Source organism: Pholcus phalangioides, unplaced genomic scaffold (genome assembly GCF_987345545.1).
Source record: "Pholcus phalangioides strain wild (caught in Gottingen) unplaced genomic scaffold, Ppha-v1.0 ptg000012l_1, whole genome shotgun sequence".
Lineage (NCBI taxonomy): Eukaryota > Metazoa > Arthropoda > Arachnida > Araneae > Pholcidae > Pholcus > Pholcus phalangioides.
The window spans coordinates 19,673,062-19,692,973 of NW_028301605.1; the positions used below are offsets into that span (position 1 = coordinate 19,673,062).

The following is a 19,912-nucleotide window of genomic DNA, read 5'->3' on the forward strand; positions in this document are numbered from 1 at the left end:
GAACGGACCGTATTTACGAAGCACGCTATCATAACTATGGTACACACACCCTAGCCATTTAAAAACCTTCAAAGAAACTAATTGGAAACTTGAGATCAGGGAAGGGCTCCAAACATTTTACGATCAAGTATGAAAAACAGTTCAGCCTCCCTCTGCAATTTGTTCGTTAATAAGCCGTGAAACGACCCTAGATGACTAACAAAAAGTGAACAGTCAGGCGAATCGCGTTACATGTTCCTTTGTATTTGACGGTCAGCAAAGATTTTTTTGCTCCAGCCGCATAAGGGGCGGTACTCATCTTGTTTGAGATTCCGATAGGGGGATAACATATCTCGACACCACTACTAAACCGCACATGAACCTCGTCCACATTCTTTCTAACGGATTGGTACAGGTTGGAATGTGCGTGTATGTGTTGTGAAACTTGTTACTGTGTAGTGCTGCCATCTGGAATAAACGTTTCTAACTATGAGTGAAGTGCAATGATTGAAAAATTGCACCGTTGTATAGCTATGTTGCTGTCCATGGCGAGACTTTTTTAAAGGAGAGATAGGCTTTCCCCTCCTTGCATCCATATCTTGACACTAGAAACCGTTCTTAAAAGATGCCAGGATAGCGCTGAAGACGTGGTGTCTTAACGGGTGAGGAAAACTAGATCCACGCTGAGGGCCGTAAGTGAAACATGCCCTCCTCAAATTATTGAAGACTGATTTATTCTGAAATTATTTATGCCATCTGCTCTGAAATTCTGATTTTCCATTAATTCGGAAGTTCTGAATTTTCATCAACTCTGATATTATTTGTGTCATTAATTTTGTAAATTATTTCTCATTAATTTATAAAATATTTCTGTCATTAATTTTAATTCTGTCATTTATTTCTATCATAAATTATTTGCCTCATTAATTTTCAAACTATTTCCCTATTTAATTTTCAAATTACTTTTTTCTTTGATTTTGACGTTGTTTCTGTCATCAGTTCTGAAATTATTTCTCTCATTAATTTTGAAAATGTTTCTTAAAATTTCTGAAAATATTTCTTTTAAAATTTCTGGAAATATTTCTTTTAAAATTTCTGAAAATATTTCTTTTATAATTTCTGAAAATATTTATTTTATAATTTCTGAAATAATTATTTTTTTAAAAATTAATTAATTTTCATTAATTCCGAAATAAATCTTTTTATTCTGAATTTTCTGAATTTTTATGAACTCCGAAACTATTTCTCGCATCAATGCTAAAATTATTTATCAAAAATGTTTGATTTCTCTCATTAATCATGGATTTTCCATAGGTATAGAATACTTCTCTCATTAGCTAAAAATTTTCATTAATCCGGAATTTCCATAAAATCATATACGTAACAATACTTTGTTAGATGCCGACTTCCAAGACGACCTACACTGTTTCGGAAATTGCTATACATATGATACTTCCCGCATAATCCACGATAATCTACAAGTATTTGCCACCATAAACATGACAAAATCCTACTCGGCAATAATAAAAATAAATTAAGCAAATTCAGATAAACCCGACACCAAAATAATAAAACAACCATTTCATCACACAGTAATCCTTCCATTTCCTTCCCGACACATCATGTGAAATTCCCGCAATCACAACTCTTTCAATTGCAGTAATGAATGACAGAGGGCACCCATACAAATGAAACCGATATGGAAGTAGAAGCGCACAACGGGCGTGGGGGGGGGGGGTGCATGCACCTGTATCACAGTCGTAACACACACACAATCTTTAAAAATGTATTTGCGAATGACACTGCGTGTAAGACATTTCTCAATTACCACCTCGAGTAATGACTGACAGAAACGATATCCGACACCTATACATTGAACATTGAAGGACCGGATACACCGCGCTTCCCATCTCAGAGAGATATCGAAGCTTTCCCGTGGGATGGGTGTATCCGGAAATTTATTAATTTATGTGAAAGTAACAAACAACGATATACATATATACAATAAAGAATCTGGAGTAAAAATTGTGATTATGGCATCATCCACAGATAATCAGTCCATAATCGTAATAGTCTTTATATAAATAATCAGAGAATAATTTTTGTGTTGCATGTGATAGAATATCGACACCCATACAAAAAAGACCGATATAGAAAGCTTCTATAGTTTAGAATATCAAAATATTGACGAAATTTAAAATCAAGCAATTAATGGAATTTCAGAATTCCACAACTGGTTTATTTTTGGCATTCAAGAATAGATGAAATTTTAGCATTTCAGAATTGATGAAAATTCAGACATACTGAAAAACAAAATTCCAGACTTGTGGAAGTTCGTAATTATTTAAAGAAGAAAATTACACAAGTGATGAAATTTTGCATTCCAGAATTGCCGAAATTCCGAATTTCCCGACTTGATAAAAGTTTAGAATTCCATAATTGATACAACTTCAGAATTCCAGAATTGATGGAAATTCAGAATTTGTGAAAGAAATAAATCCAGAATAGCATATTTGAAGCTCAGTGATCTTGTTTGCCGAAAAAAAGGGTTTAATACATATTTTTTTAGTATGTGCGGGGGGGGGGGGCCCGCATAACGGGCAAGGGGGGATGGTGTGCCCCCACCTGCCGCACAGTCGTAAGTATCGTAACATGCTCTTTAAAATTTTATTTTTGGATAACATAGCATAAGACATTTCTCAATTACCACTCTCTGAAATCAAATAATGACTGACAGAATCTATATCGGTCACCCATACAAAAAAAAAACCGATATGAAAATCCTATAAATACTCTCTCCTAAAATAAAACGAAAATAAATAAAACCTCACCTGACACAAACACGTGGTGTTTATCTCAAAGCTCAATATCGAAATCGGTCCGGGGAATTTCTAGTTTGATTTAATACTAAATACCCCCGACATCTCGTAGATATTTTATTTCTTTCCTATACAGCCGAGCCACCCATTAGCTCGGTTGGAATAACTTTCGTTACAGCTTTAGCGAAATAATAAAAAGATGGTAGTTATATGTACCGAATATTTTGATGAAAGTTCCAGAATTGATGGAAGTTCAGCATTCAGAACTGACGAAATTTTGAACTAAGCAATTGATGAAGTCTCAAAATTCCAGAACTGATGATTTATAGAATTCCAGAACTGATGATTTATAGAATTCCAGAACTGATGATTTATAGAATTCCAGAACTGATGATTTATAGAATTATAGAACTGATGATTTATAGAATTCCAGAACTGATGAAATATATATACTTATCTCTATCCCTTTCTATCTCTCTAAAATCATCAGTTGTGGAATTCTGAGACTTCATCAATTGCTTAGTTCAAAATTTCATCAGTTCTGAATGCTGAACTTCCATCAATTCTAGAATTCTCTCTCTCTCTCCTCTCATAGAGAGAAAAAGAAATTCCAAAACTGATGAAATTTCAGAGAGAAAGAGGAGAGAGAATTTTAGAATTGATCAAAGAGTAAAATTGTAGAATTGATCAAAGAGTAAAATTGTAGAATTGATCAAAGAGTAAAATTGTAGAATTGATCAAAGTGGAAAATTGTAGAATTGATCAAAGTGGAAAATTGTAGAATTGATCAAAGTGGAAAATTGTAGAATTGATCAAAGTGGAAAATTGTAAAATTGTAGAATTGATCAACTTGTGAAATTGTAGAATTGATCGAATTGTAAAATTGTAGAATTGATCGAATTGTAAAATTGTAGAATTCATTGAATTGTAAAATTGTAGAATTGATCGAATTGTGGAATTGATCGAATTGTAGAATTGATCGAATTGTAGAATTGATCGAATTGTAGAATTGATCGAATTGTAAAATTGTAGAATTGATTGAATTTTAAAATTGTTGAATTGATCGAATTGTAAAATTGTAGAATTGATCGAATTTTAAAATTGTTGAATTGATCAAAAAGTGTAAAATTCTAGAAACAATGAAAGTGTAAAATTCTAGAAACAATGAAAGTGTAAAATTCTAGAAACAATGAAAGTGTAAAATTCTAGAAACAATGAAAGTGTAAAATTCTAGAATTGATGAAAGAGTAAAATTCTAGAATTGATGAAAGAGTAAAATTCCAGAATTAATGAAAATTCAGAATTACAGAATTGTAAAAGTTCGAAATTAATGAATGAAAATAAATTACAGGATTGATGCTATTTCAGAATTCCAAAATCGACACAAATTCAGAATGCATGAAAGACAGAATACACATTTCTTACACAATCACCCCCCCCCCCCACTCTTTTAAATCCAATAATGATTAAGAGAATCTATATCGGACACTCATACAAAAAAAAAAATTCCCGATTTAGAGAAATCCTATAAATACTTCCCGTCCCTTTAAAAAACAAAAACGAAAAATAAATAAAACCTCACCTGACACAAACACGTGGTGTTTATCTCAAAGCTCAATATCGAAATCGGTCCGGAAAATTTCTAGTGGGATTTAATACTAAATCCCTCCCGACCTCGTAGATATTTTATTTCTTTCCTATACAGCCGAGCCATCCATAAGCTCGGTTGGAATAACTTTCGTTACAGCTTTAGCGAAATAATAAAAATATGATAGATATAGCAAAACAAAAATAATAAAATAATAATAACTAAAACACGAAATAGATAAAAGATGGAATGAGAAACGGCATTAAATGAAATCGCCCTATGATATCTTTTCTTGTCGGGAACAATGGCCTTTTCTCTCTTCATGTTTTTCTCATCAACTTTTACCGCCCTCCTAAGACGCCGCCCCTCCCCCCGTACTTGTGTTCTCCATCTTATAACAATCTATGGGTTGTAAACGAGAATTGAATTAATCGATTTTCTCGTTTTTTATTATTATTATTATTATTATTATATAGAAAAAAAAAAGAACAATTGAATTGTTTCACGTTGCAGATGTAATTTCCAGAGTGAAAACGAAACTCAATTTTTTTTTCTATATGTATATGAATTTGTAGAATTGAACAAATTGAGTCGGGATACAATTTTATTTTCTAGTTTTTTCTGCGTGTTCTATTTGTTTTTGGATGGAATAGATCTATGTGTGGAAAATTTTATTTTTATTTGTTAAGATTCTCTAGAGAAATAACAAGATAAAAGGTTTCGCGGAATAGATATTGAATTTTTTCTTTTAAATTTTAAAATTGTGTAAAAAAAAATTAAAATTGTTGTTTTTTTTTATGTATTTTTAGCTGTTTAATAGAGAGGGGTTTTCATTTTGTAGGAAATTCAATTTGAATTCACTGGTGATGTTAAAGATGGATTTTGTTTTTGTTTTTTTCAAATTGGAGTCCATTAGTGTTCAGTAATGAGACCAATTTTATATTTCTATAATCTGCAATATATATTTTTTTATTGAGTATAAGAGAAACAAATGAATCTACAGTTTATTGTATATAAAATTTAGATGCAATTTGCTGCTAATTTTCTACATAACTATCATTTTTTATTAAGTCAGTGGCTCGAGCTTTCAACCCATTTTGCACTGACGTTGTATTTGCGCAATGCTTTGCTAATTTTCTTTCAATTAATTTTCGTACAAATTTTTGTATTAAACGAATGTATTCGAAAATTAGAAGTTTTAATTACACTATATTTGTTCAATTCTACAAATTCATGTACATATTTAAAAAAAATTCAGTTTCGTTTTAATGAGTGTCATAGTATTTTTAAAATTTGTTTGAAAATGAATTTGATTTTTTACGGTTTTTCAAAAGTGAAAATCTCGGAAATTCTACCTTAATTTTCAGTCTGGATTTATTTTCCCATTAACAGAAATAAATTTCTCAAAAATAGGAAAGCCTCATACAGCAAGTGATAGAGAAATTTAAGAAAGTATTTTTCTTAAATTTCTCTATCACTTGCTGTATGAGGCTTTTGAAAATCACATCACGCACAGCAACTTATTTCATCTACATTAAAGTATTTAATTTATATTAATTAAAAAATTAATTAATTGGAAATTCGCATTAATTATAAAGAAAAACGTGCTTAAATTAATGACCAATTTTTTTTAAACTTCTCAAATATTATTGTTATTTGAAATATCTGCTACATATTTTTATATACCCTGATATTTGGTCATAAATTGGAAGAATGCAATTTGGTCAAAAATGGATTACGTCTTCTTCATATTGACTTATCCTAAGGTTAAATTTGGTACACAGAGGATTATCTTCAAAAATATGTACTGTAAATCTTTGAAATGTTTAATATTGCAAAAAATAGCACATCACGTTACTTCATGTAATTTTTACACTGCGTTGTGCAGAGATTTAAAATAACGCTTTGGGAAAACGTAATTTGAACTTAATTAATAGCGTCTTTATTTCTTTTATTTAATCTTGATATGTACAGTAAAATTCCGTTATAACGTGTACGGCTTATAACGTTAATCTCGATGTAAGGAATGATTTGCGGATCATTGTCAAGGAGCTAATGTTACATAAAACATTCGCTTATAACGGGGATAAAGTCCGTTGTAACGGCAATTTCACTCGTGATTGTGAGTTGTCGTTATGGCGGACTTCTACTGTAATTAGGATCGGATTATACCGTTTCATGGTTACTTGAGGTAGGTCCGGTCCATATTAGCTCCGATACATAATCGGGGCCCTACTGTATCTATATCTTTTGGATCCCTTTCAGTCCCTGGTACCACAAATGTGTGGGTTGCCTTTTTCTCACCGTAGTTTTTTTTTCTTCTTTCCATATAAGGGAGTTAAGCCCCGACATTTTGAATTAGAAATATGATGAGTACGGACGTTGGGGGCTTTCGTCAGAGGGCAGCACTTAAAGTTGAGTTATCAGGGTTTTTTTAAAGATGGCTTCCAGGAAAAAGTTCTTACGTTTATTACGTAAAATTTAGCACTAAAATTCTGGAAAAACTTGCACGTGAAGATGAATACTTCCAGCATCATCTTGGCTGAAAAAAAATTTCAACGAACGAAGTAAATTATTTCCTCATAAAAAATGAATATTTGAAAAAAATTGAAAATATGCTGACAATGTTTTTAATGCATTTTTTGAGAATCAAAAATGCTGAAACATTTTGAAAATTCCAAAAAAATTGATGCTCGGATCTGAAAGGAGTATAGTAGGGTCCGTACTACATCAAGTTTTATTTATCAATCCTTTCAAAAAAAAACGTTTTGTAGCTGTTTTTTTTAAATTGAAATTTCCTGGCCGCTCAACACCAGCTTGTACTGTTAATTACGATTGGTTACCGTGCTCATGGGAAACACCAGGCTGTGTTATCTATTAAATCATCGTGTTCTCTGGGCCATTAAAAGAGCGCCTCATATAACAGCAATGTCCCATAACAGCCACGTGAGTTAGCGATCGAGTGATTACGTGATCAAATTATATGTGAAGGATGTGGTTGGACTGAGGGGTCACATCACCGACTGGAATTCCTTCCGAATCAATACACAGCTGCATGCATTCATTCACCAACGTCCACCCATATTTGTGGGGCTAATTTGTGTTGCATTGACCAGCATTGACGAACTTTTGATTGATAATTTTATTAGAGGGATCACATCTCTTGAGAATAATCCCGACTTCGCAGACTTTATAGAAAATCTGCATCCATTACACAGAAAGCGGTGGAAATGAAATGCGAAGCATTCATGCTCGGTTTTCATGCGGAATGCAATCAGGTTGGTCCGACTATCCAGGGTAAGCCATGGTCAATGTATGTCCACACTCTCCTGCCGGCAAACAATTCAGAGAGGCGTAATTTGAATCATCCATAAAAAAGTGTATATGATACTCGTGTCAAGTAAGATATCGCTGTCGAGTATGGTCCGGGATTACACTATAAAACTTTGATAAAAATACTTTTATAAAACTTGAAAAATCCAGCTCATAGGTTACATTCGAGCAAATGCAACCCATAATCTTACTGGTTGAATTTTTCAAATTTTATAAAAGAACTTTTAGAAAACGTTTATATAATGTAATCCCGACCTTATAGACAAACAGCAAGACAAATACTGAATAATATACAGCCAATCCAATCACACGCACAGAGCCATCTATTATGCAGAAATATCGCCGCAGTAATTTTAATAGTTGCATTATTGATGATTTTGAGGTATATCTTAGAGGATATATTGATGTTGCATTTGCTCCATTGGTGAATAATTTACGCCAACTGATTTCATGCGTTTGTTTATGAATCTCATTTATTTCATTCCACAGCAAATTAATCGATTTAGAACCGGGATTCCTTAACCTATGGGTCACGAAGCAAAAACTTTGGTCACCGGAGCTTACGAGATGGGTCATTTACATCAATTAACTTTATTATTACTTTTTCCACAGTGTATGTGCATTCCATGCCTGCTCGGGTTATAATGAATATAATATAAATTATTATTAATATAAATAAATGAATAATCATTTATTTATTAATATAAATAAATGAATAATCATTTATTTATTAATATAAATAAATGAATAATCATTTATTTATTAATATAAATAAATGAATAACAGCCAAGAGGGTTCTTAAGTTATGGGTCCGGATTCAAACTTGATCCTCATGGCTTCCGAAATGTACCGTACAAAAACATTTTCAGTAAGCGACTTTTGAGCTATGGGTCACGAACAAACTCTTGATTCAAAGGGGCTTCCGAGAGAGGTCATACAAATCGACTTACATCCAGGGACTCTTGAGACTTTGGTCACGACCCAAACTTGGGTCACCGGGGCTTCCGAGATCAGGCCTGTCATTTAGGGGGGGGGGAGGCGTTGCCTCCCTGGCTTTTGAAAATACACAAAATATGGTATATGTATATATACAAATATATACTTATATACGAGGTGATTATAAAAAAAAACTATCCCGACATATGGGCCCCTAACTATCATACCATTCACAGAAACTGAATGAAATTTTGGCATAAGGTATTTTGAGGTATGCGCTCAAGAATGATATGGAAAACAACAGTGTCACTCTAACAGTTACAGTGAGAAAATTTCGAAAATATCAAATGGCAACATCAAGTTTTTTGTATTGGAATGTGATCTCCATTGTGAAAAACCCTAAATAGCGTTCGAACGGCAACTGTAGCATGAAAATCACCGGCGGTACTACATAGGCTAAAAGTGAGGACAGAGAAGCAGCATAAAATAAAGCGTTTTATTGTGTTTCACAAATTTTCCACATGACCTTGTGGAGTGAGGACTAATCAGGCTGGGATCTCAGCCGAAGAAACGGTGTGACGAATGAAACGAACATTAATGCTCTGGTGCACGGCAAAGTCCTTTTTACTTTTTCCTTGCCTAGCTCCGGGGATTTTCGTGCTACAGGTGCCATTCCAACGCTATATAGTGTTTTTCAGTATGGAGATCGCATTCCAATACAAAAAACTTGGTGTTGCCATTTGATACTTACGAAATTTTCTCACTGTAACCGTAACTGTTAGAGTGACACTGTTGTTTTCCATATCATTCTTGAGCGCATACCTCAAAATACCTTATGCCGAAATTTCATTCAGTTTCTGTGAATGGTATGATAGTTAGGGGCCCATATGTCGGGATAGTTTTTTTATAATTACCCCGTGTATATATATACATACATTGAGTACATGTGCTTCGCACCCTCTCTCCCCGGAAAAAGTTGAAATGACGGCCTTGTCCGAGATGGATCGTGTCACAACGATTGTATGTATACTGCCATAACGATTGTATGTATACTGTCACAACGATTGTATGTATATTGTCACAACGATTGTATGTGTATTGTCACAACGATTGTATGTGTATTGTCACAACGATTGTATATATGCATGTGTGTTGTCACAACGATTGTATATATGCATGTGTGTTGTCACAACGATTGTATATATGCATGTGTGTTGTCACAACGATTGTATATATGCATGTGTGTTGTCACAACGATTGTATATATGCATGTGTGTTGTCACAACGCTTGCATGTATATGTATGTGTGTTGTCACAACGATTGTATGTATGTGTGTGTGCTGCAACAACGATTGTATGTATGTGTGTGTGTGTGTGTGTGTGTGTGCTGCAACAACGATTGCATGTATGTGTGTGTGTGTGCTGCAACAACGATTGCATGTATGTGTGTGTGTGTGCTGCAACAACGATTCCATATATATTGCCACAACGGTTGTATGTTTATTGCGAAAACGATTGTATGTGTATTGTCACAACGATTATATGTATATTGTCACAACGATTAACGATTTGACATTGTACCCTACGAAAAAGGGCGCCATTCATTCGACCGTTGTCATGATATTCGGTGCATCAGAAATACAAAATCTCGAAATACGGATGATGTGAACAGTCTTTTATGTGAAAAAAAGAGGGGGGGGGGGGCTTAAAATTATTGCCAAAAAACATCAAAAAAAAGGAGAGATTATAATTTCCTACCTCTCCAAATCGGATTCGATCCTCGTCGTCGACTTTGCCTTCTTCCGTGGTCCGGCTTTCAAACGAAAGATGAACCCTTCGTCAATGCCTGTGCTTAGAATCCGTCGGAAACACTTATATCCAAGTATCTCTTGAAATCTTGGTGGCTAAGATGTCGTCGGGGACGGCATCCGCCAAACTGACATCTTCAGGGGAAAAAAAAATATAATGAATTAAGTCAAAAATACTTGAAAAATTCTGTAACCACATAGCATTAAAAAAAATTGTCATTCGGTCTTGTAAAAGACCAAGATAATGTCCTGAGATGAACATGAAGAATAACATTTACCGGTAAAAATAATAAACGTAAAAATCTTTTTTTGGTGAAATAAAATCCGAAAGGAGACGGTTGTATATTTCCTTCTGAGACGCTCAATGTAAACATGTGCGGGGATTTCTGTGCATGATACCGTTTATCTTTTGAGCAGCTGGCGATTCCCCCAAAAAAAGAATTTGATAATACGCGTTCAAGAAAAGGAGCTGCTGTGTACGTCAATCAAGTTTGTCCTCGTGTGATTATTTGATAGGAAAAAAATCATAGAGAAGTTACGTTATATACATGCAAACATGGCGGTATGGAATATTAATATTTATATGGAACTTCCACAAGTGGAATGGAAACCAACTTCTTGGAATTTATTATTGTCAGTGTAGTAGAACCTCTCGATAACGGACACTCATGGGGGACCAAAAAGTTTTGTCTTCTAACGGGAGTTTCCGTTAATCGGGAGGTTCGATGTGAAACCTATAAATTTGCTACCATGCTACCATGCTTTGTAAGTGAGAAGTAAGAACTATATATACGCAATGTAGGATGGGGAAATAATGTTTACTTCTATGGCAGATATTATTGCAAAACATATTTAAAACATCATCTTCAAACTCTGAAATGACCTGCTGATCTCTGGGCTGAATGAGAGGAGTAGTATTTGGTAGGGGGAATTCTTTTTACTTTGATGTAATATTATTACAATCAATTTCTGTCTGAAAGTTTTTTTCCTAGTAATTTTAGACTTCTTAAATATGCTTCCTTCGGGATATAGATGTTTCGCGTGCTCATAAACAAAGATTGATTCGTAAATCGAATTATTCGCAAACCGAGAAGTCCGTAAACCAAATGTTGGCCGTAATTCTTTCTCACCAAACCAGTACACTCGAGACCCTGAGCCATGATGAATATCCCAGCACACAAACACGAGAAACCGACAGGAAGACGACAGAAGAATTACTAAAAGTCGATTGCAAAGGGGATCAGTTTCCTAGATTAATAAATAAACACCAGAATGAAGGAAATCAATAAGTATACCCATTTCCAGACGTACTGCTATAAATTTCTCTTACTAGATTAAAAGAGACATCAAATAAAAAGACTGCACAATCAAGTACAATAAAAGCAGAACTGTGATAGCAAAACATTTCGAAAATATCTCTCTCCTTATGGAAAGAAACAATAGCATAAAAGCTTGAGAAAACAATTTGAATGAGAAGTGAAAAATATAAACTCTCTCCCATTCTAAAAAGGTTCTTTTGATTGCCTCCCATGTCAACCTCGCTCGAAAAGCACTTCTTCCACCATCAACACAACAACCAACAACCGTCCATTCCTTGCCTGGAAGTGTTCTCGAGTATTCGACCGAGACATAAAGAGTGTTTCGGAGATGTGTATATATTGAGAAAAGGATTTCTAATTTCAAAAATGAATTCCTCGCCCCCTTCTTCTTTCAGATAAGATAAGCGGAAAATAGAAAGTTGGATTCCGAAGCTGTTTTTAATCAGTTTCCGTTTTTGAAGAGAGAGAGACACGCGTGCTGTGCACTATATATTTTCAATAGATCTTGGAATTCAATCGAGTTGTATCTTCAGTGAGAGAGAGAATGGTCTCTTTCTGAAGAGAGGAAACAAATCAATATGTAGCACTCGAGGGAGCTAATCCAAACCTGTGCGTGCGATGGTGATCATCATCATCATTATTGTTATCATGGTCATTGTTATGCAGCCTTTTTAGAATTTAGGTCTCTAGTTTCACTATTATGAAAGATTTTTGTGTTGCTCACTTTTAAATCGAACTCCCGTCGTATTTACATGGAAATGAAGCTTTACAATAATTTATTCTCTATAAAATTGGTTTTTTTTTCTCTAGTGAATGAATCATCGAAACGAGAAATATTTCGGTATTATCATCATTATTGCATTGTGAGTTGTTGAATTTTTATATAAATTAATAGGAGTCTTTCTTTTATAATTATTTTTTTTCAGATTCAAAATAGAAATTAATGACTTCGAAGCAATCGGATGCATTATGGTGATATTTCTTATAAAAGTAGCTTTTAAAAACTGTTCACATAGCAAATTAGACTTCGATAAAATGTTATTTGTAGCTTGAAAATTTACCCAAAAAAGCTCTATAATAATAACAAAAAAAATAATCCGAAAACTGTTGATTGGTGACAAATATCCATAATATGATTAATGAATATTAAATACCTTCAAATTCTGCTCCGTTTCATTTTATATAAGCTCTATCATCTGAAACCGTGCATTAATAACCACTTTCTCATAACATTCTGTTATTCAATGTTTCATTCATATTTAATGTATGGTCTCTCAGTTTGGGGAGGAGATTATGTAACTAATACTAAGCCTATTGTTTCTCTCCGAAATAAAACTATCATATGCATCACTAGTGATTATGTTACCCCTCTATTAGATCAATTTCGTCGATTAAAAATTCTCCCAGTGCGTTACATCTATTTTTATAAATCCTTATTAATAATTGAAAAACACCAATACTCTTTCCCTCTTAACGTATCACGTACTACTGCTCGTCTGGAGAAACTGGAGAAACCGCGAGACACCCAGGCTCTGTCGCAAGAAGCAACGCAAGCACTTTGCCCCCCCCCCCCGAGGGGGGGAACAGGGCATCTCCGGTAAAACCAAAATTTATTGATTCGTCAAAGATTACATATAGTGCAAGGAAATCAAAAATTATGTAAATCGAAGAATCAAATTAATCAAGTTAAAGTAAAGTGCAACGGGCACGGATAATAAATAGTCATGGAAAGTTGTATAAAAATCGTATCGCAAAAGGCGCAATCATAAATTTGAGTGATCAAGGATTGAATCAAATGACAAGAAGGGCAGAGCATCTCATTGCACTCCGGCAGTTCAATACAGTCAGTCTAATTTCTCCGAGACGTCATTAATTAGGTTTGGGATTCATCCTGCTCCTCGCTCGCAAACAGTGCCACCAGCGCACTGTCAGGGTGAAGACGCGGCGATCTCCTTACCGGCGCTGGTACCGGAGTTGCAGGAGCTGGAGGAGACGGATCCCTTATCTTCTCGGGATGTTCCTCAAGGAATTTCACCATTTTTCTTATCTTTTCCTTTGATTCTTCTCGACGTAGTATGCCAAGCATCCATGGTCTGTGTAAATGGGCAGCCGGTGAACAGAGGTGAAAGGGCATCGTTTCTGGACAGCATGTGGCGTAGTGCAGGGGCGTGCCAGGCTCAAGACAAGAGCATTTATCGCTGGCAATCACTTTAAAGCGATGTAAGGTTGCTGGGAAAGGCCCATGACCGGTGACAAATAAGATGAGCTCTCGTGACCAGCCCCTGCTCCTAGTATCTACTTTCTTTATAACTTCGTGAGTTGATCTTCCTGACGCCTCCGGCATATCCCAATGCAATTGCCAATTTGCTATCATGTCCCTCCAGAGGAGTGATTTTGCGTGAGAAGCTGGGTATAAGAGTTCGTCGTAAAAGACTCCGGTATTGGTCGCTTCTTTGGCCGCTGCATCCGCAAGCTCGTTTCCCCACTGGCCGTTGTGGGCTTTTACCCAGGAGATGCGTATTGATGGGTGAGATACAAGTATACTCCTTATCTTTCTCGCCATTGCGTTTTCAGAGAGCGGGTTTAGAATGGCCTGGAGACTTGAACGGCTATCCGATCTTATTACAGTCTGCCTCCTGTTTGTAGCTGCATCCAGAGCTGCTGTAAATATAGCGAGCATCTCAGCTTGATATACTGAATTATTTTCTTTTAGTTTAGCAGCCCATTTACGCACGATCTCCGTTCCCACGGTTTTTATACAGGCAGCTCCTGTACCTGATTCCAGTTTAGAGCCATCCGTGTAATATACGACGGATTTCTCCTCAGGTGTATCATCCTCCGAAGATTCTAGGAATACTTGATTGGCCTGCAGAGATTCTGCAGGATGCGAGGTCCAGCCTATAGTTTTTTGCTCGAAGGCCTCCGGGACTAATGTTTCCTCTAACAATGGACATGGCTTGTGAAGCTTTAGAAGACGTGTGACTCGTGCCAGGAATTCTATCTTGAGAGATAATGGCGGGAGCCCCAAGATCACCTGAAGAGCATTCGTAGGTGTAGTTCTATACGCACCAGAGATATATAGAAGGAAGGGTCTTTGTATAGAATCGAGCCGTCTGAACATCTGGACCTTGGGAGAATGCCATATTGAAGCTCCATAAGCTATCATAGGCTCAACCACTGTCAAGTAGAGGGATCTCCTCAGAGCCCGTGTCAGTCCCCACTGTGGTCCAGCCATCAGGCGCATCTTCTGAAGAACACGTGACGCCTTTCTCTTCTGTTCTTTGATGTGATCGTCCCAGCTAAGTTGCTTATCGATAAAAACGCCTAAATAACATAGCACGTCCGTTTTCTTGATGGTTTTCCCTTGGAACCAGATGGTGGGAGGTCTTTTCTTTGATATCCACAAGAATTTTGTCTTAGCGATAGAGAGAGTGAGCTTATGCATGTGCAGCCAATTTGACACTGTTCTAAGGGCTTCTTCTGCTAGATCACCTGATCCCTTGACAGTAGGGGCAGATGCAATTACCAAAAGGTCATCAGCATAAGCCTGAACTTTGACGTTTGAGGGCCAATTAATTTTCAACAACTCATCCAGAACAAGATTCCATAACAAGGGGCCGGAACATGAGCCCTGAGGTGCACCCTTTTGAAGCTCTTTCACAGCTTTTCCCGCATCCGTGACCAACACCGCTCGACGGTGGTACAAAAGATCCGATAAAATTACCCTGAGCTGTTGTGGTATGGGCGCTATTGCTAGACGGCGGCGTATAGACGAGTATCTGAGGTTATCGAACGCCCCTTCTATATCCAGGGATATGATGGCTACGTCATTACCTCGATTTCTTTGCGTCTTAACCTCTTCCATCATGTCTGCAAGCGCCATTTCTGCTGAACGACCTTGTCGGAATCCGTACTGGTTGGCATGCCAGAATCCTTGCCTCTCCGTGTAAAACATGACTCGTTGTACCAAAATTTTCTCCAGTACCTTCCCGAAGCCAGAGAGTAAAGAGATAGGGCGGTAAGCTTTTGGGTCTCCTGGACGTCTTCCTTTCTTCAATAAAAGGAGTAGCTTACCTTCTTTGAAATGATTTGGAAAACATCCCAGTTGCAGGCACTTATTGTATAGGGAATGTAAAAGATCTGGAAATGCGTTATTTATCGCCTTGACCATCCTGTTGTTCACCCGGTCTAGACCCGGGGCTTTCCGCATATTAAGCTGGTCAACGATTCTTTTTATCTCTTGCTTAGATATTGCTGTCATATTCAAATCCGGCTCGAAGTACATACTAGAGCTCATATAAGGAGGACCATAGTCATCGGAGTCAACATCGGGGTAAATGTCATTAAGGTGTCTTTCCCCCGCCTGCAAAATTGTTTCGTCACCAAATTGGCTCATAGTCAGCTGCGGCTTCGTTTTGCGGGACATAGAAGCACGATATACGGTACCAAATTCAGAGGCTGTTTTTTCACATAGTGCACGCCAGGCAGATAATTTTGTTTTACGAATCTCTTTACGGTACTGAGCCTGATATTTATTAAATGTCATGCGCAGGCGAATTTTGTCCTCCTGATCTTTTGCTCGTATATATCGTCTTTTCAGAGCTCTGAGCTTCTTGCGTGACACTTCCAGTTCAGTTGTCCACCATGTGCTTTTGGATTTAACTGGCATCTGCGATCCGTTGCTCCCAGGAAGCAACGACCTATTACCTGCCTCTTCTATTACTTGATGCACAGTGTTTGTAATATGCTGAAGTTGATCATACGTTCGGCACTCACGAATCTGCCTTATCAGGACTGGTGTTGTACTTCTGAGGATACGAATAAAATTGAAGAGCTTACGCTGCGTTGTTTTGAAACAAGGGGTTCTAGTTGATGGAGATGAGTCACATATCACCATGTGAATATAGGAGTGACTACTTGCCGAATATTCCTCTCCCACAGACCATTGTATGGCATTTGCTAGAGACACGTGATTGCATATAGATAGATCCGGCCAGCCGAAGGATCCAGTGTGTCCATAGGTCGGTGTGCTGTTGTCGCCATTCAAAAGGAAGAGGTCTTTGGACATAAGGAAGTCTAGGATGTCTTCACCTCTTTCATTATTATCGGAATAACCCCATAGAGAGTTGTGTCCATTCCAGTCTACGGCAATAATGATCCCGTGCCTTCCATTCTTTACCACGATCTCCTCAATCTCCTGGATGGCTTCTTTTATGTCCTTGTATGGAGAGGAATATGAGCTAGCCACGATCAGCTCCCTTCCGTCTACATGCAGTTGCACCGCCACCGAGTTATTCATAACCGACAGCACAGCTCCATGAAGTGCTCTGTTGCGGATCATGATCGCAGCCTTCCCATTATTTGATGTCCAGCGTGACCAAGTCAAGGGGAGACCCTTGAGTTCCGGACCTTGCGCTGTGGACCAGACCCAGGGCTCTTGGGCCAGTACTATGTCCACGTTCATTTCGTTGGCAGTTTTTTCCAATTGATAAGTAGCCGCTTTAGAGTGATCTAAGTTAATCTGAAGTAATCTAATTCCCTGCTCTTTACTCAGTAAACTATTATTGGCCATTACACAATCTATTTCATGATATTTCGTCTACCCTTGATAAGAAGAAAACTGGTGCACATACGATCATTGGCACGGTGATAGACATCGAGATTTGTGCCATGTGCTAGGTTTTGGAAACAGCACTCCACACATCGGTCCTTTCCTTCTCTCCTGAAATCGAGGATCGACGGGAAGTTATATTGATAGAGTTGAGCACCGAATCGGAAACGATCAGCTTCTTGGCAAGATCTGCCATTATCATAATTTGCCTGCCGTCTATAGTTTTTGCCACTACTATAGCTATTTCCATTAAGATGCTTCATATTTCCCGTGCGTCGCTGACGATCTGAGTCAAAGTGATGTCGCCATCTACCACAATCTTGCTGCTTCATAAATAAGCCGCCGGTGCTACCGGATTTGTGATTTGTCAATAGAAATGTTGGGTGAAGCGGGTTGGCCGACATAAATTTCGAGCATCGGGATTCACTTTTTATCTTTCGCAATCGTTGAGGCCTCGGAGAGTCAATGAACTTTTGGTGCGAGTTTCCCCTCGACTCACACGTATCATTCGAAGGTGACCAAGTGTCAAGGACTGTGTATCTCGAGATAGTGTTTTCATTAGGTATCTCTTCGATACCCTTCAGCGGTTCAGGATTAGCTTGCCACTGGCGTTCTTCCAAAGGCGTTCTCCACTGCACTTTTTTAGTATTTCGGAGGCAGCTCTTATATGTGGTGTTTGCAATTGGCTCACCGTTGTTGTCCCTTCCAATGTCCTGAAGATGAACCGGCCATTCAGAATTACATTGCCGTGGAATTTTATTTCCACTTTTCTGGGCTCTAATCTGCTGTTGTGTTATCTGGGGTGGCCACGAGTCCAAGGTACGTACCTCTAGCTCCTCCTCTTTGGTAGATCTTTCATACCAGTCGGATATGGGTGTACTGTGCTTCGATACTTCTGTTACATGGTCGAACTTACCATATGGACTATTCAAGAGCTGATCACTATGTTGGTCTTTGATAGAGTTCGTGTTGCTCTTCTTTGTACAAGTGTCAATTATTAGAAAGGATGGGCGTGGAGATGCGAGCTTCCTTTGGCGTTGCTGAACTGGCTGGATTTCCTCATTCAGCTCCTCCTCAAATTTCCCTCCAGTGTCTGGAAGCTGTAAAGACACCTTTGCTCCCATCAGGACAACCGGATTTATCTTTTCTGAGAACCTTAGCTTTTTTCGTGCAATTTTCCTAATATCATTACATTTTGGACTGTTGTCTTGACTTTTGACGCTTTTTGAGGCACAGTTAAATGCGTCACAGGATGGTGGGGCATTCTTTCCAGAGTTCCCTGTAGAAAAGATATCAGCTGGAGGCCCATAATGTTCAATCGAATGACAATTTCTTGGTGTTATTTTCGTCGATGATCTTTTCTTGTTCCTGTCATGCACTGCCTTTACTTCGTCAGTTGTGGCGGAGGGTTGATCGGTGTTTTTCTGAGCCAGCGCTGAATCCTCAGAAGAAAACTCTGCTGTTTCGACCACCTCTAACATTTGTATCCCAGAAGTACCACTTTGTGATCCTAAGGGCGGCTTTGGGTTCTCCAACGAAAGGAACACATGTGTATTCTTCAGAGAATCAGCACCAGTGATTGCCACACCATTTTCCTGAATCGATGTTGCAGATGCCTCTTCCATTTTTAATTTGTGATCAACCTGGTTTATCTCCTCAGCAACTATTCCAAGATCCATCGTTGCAAGTCCTTCCGGGGTCTTCTTAGAAGCCACAGGTGATACCACAGTATGCTCTTCCCTCGGTAAGACGATGTTCATATGCTGTTCCTGGCAGTTGAGTGATTGTTCCAATTGGTGAAATTGTATACGCAATTCTTCCTGGGCGTGTAAAGGCACAAATCGCTTGTGCTTTCCTACCGAGTTTCTGCGGGGAGCAGTTAGCCATTCCCATATTCTTCGCACATGCTCATTAGAGAAGACGCCTTCGTAATCTGTCTTGGACAGTGTCAAAGCTCCTATATCCATCTGCTCCGTTTGATCTGCAGTACCGCTATAGTCCTCTACTAACGACATCATGGAAGATTGTAAGGTGCGCAGCTGATTAGCACCGTCTGCTACTACACTTCTCTTCAGTGCTCTAAAAGTCTTCATTCCTATGTATAAAACAGTGCTCAGATACCTATTTTAAATGGTCTTATCCCGCATACCAGTCATTATAGAGGTACGTCGTCGTTCTTTCCGATTGCCAAGAGCGTTAGTAATGAAAAAGTCACACGTCTTATAAAAGGCAGCAATGTCTCGAGTCCGACAGTGAGACGCAAAGGAACACACTGATGGCCTTTAGAAAACAAAGAATAAGCATTGCCTTGGTAGCAATGTTGAAGCGGCCATAGAAAGTGGGACAGATTCTATACTAAGCCTAATTCGGTCAGAAAAATTGCAAAACCCTTGAGAGTTTCACATGAATCAGCACAATTTAGCGCATAGATGATTCGGAATATGAAATCAGAAATCGACACACACATGATTATATTTAAATTAATATATAAATCACTTGCGATCGCGCAAAGTTCACTC

General features: G+C 37.6%; 1 protein-coding gene across 2 annotated transcripts in view; it reads right to left on the minus strand.

The window, feature by feature from the left end:
• The window catches only part of LOC149079839 (uncharacterized), a 353,379-nt gene that overhangs the window by 59,281 nt on the left and 274,186 nt on the right, over positions 1-19,912 (minus strand). For both annotated transcript variants that reach the window (XM_089240339.1, XM_089240338.1), the window contains exon 3: positions 10,414-10,598. The gene's annotated coding sequence lies outside the window, so the exon portion shown is untranslated. The remainder of the gene's footprint in view (positions 1-10,413; positions 10,599-19,912) is intronic.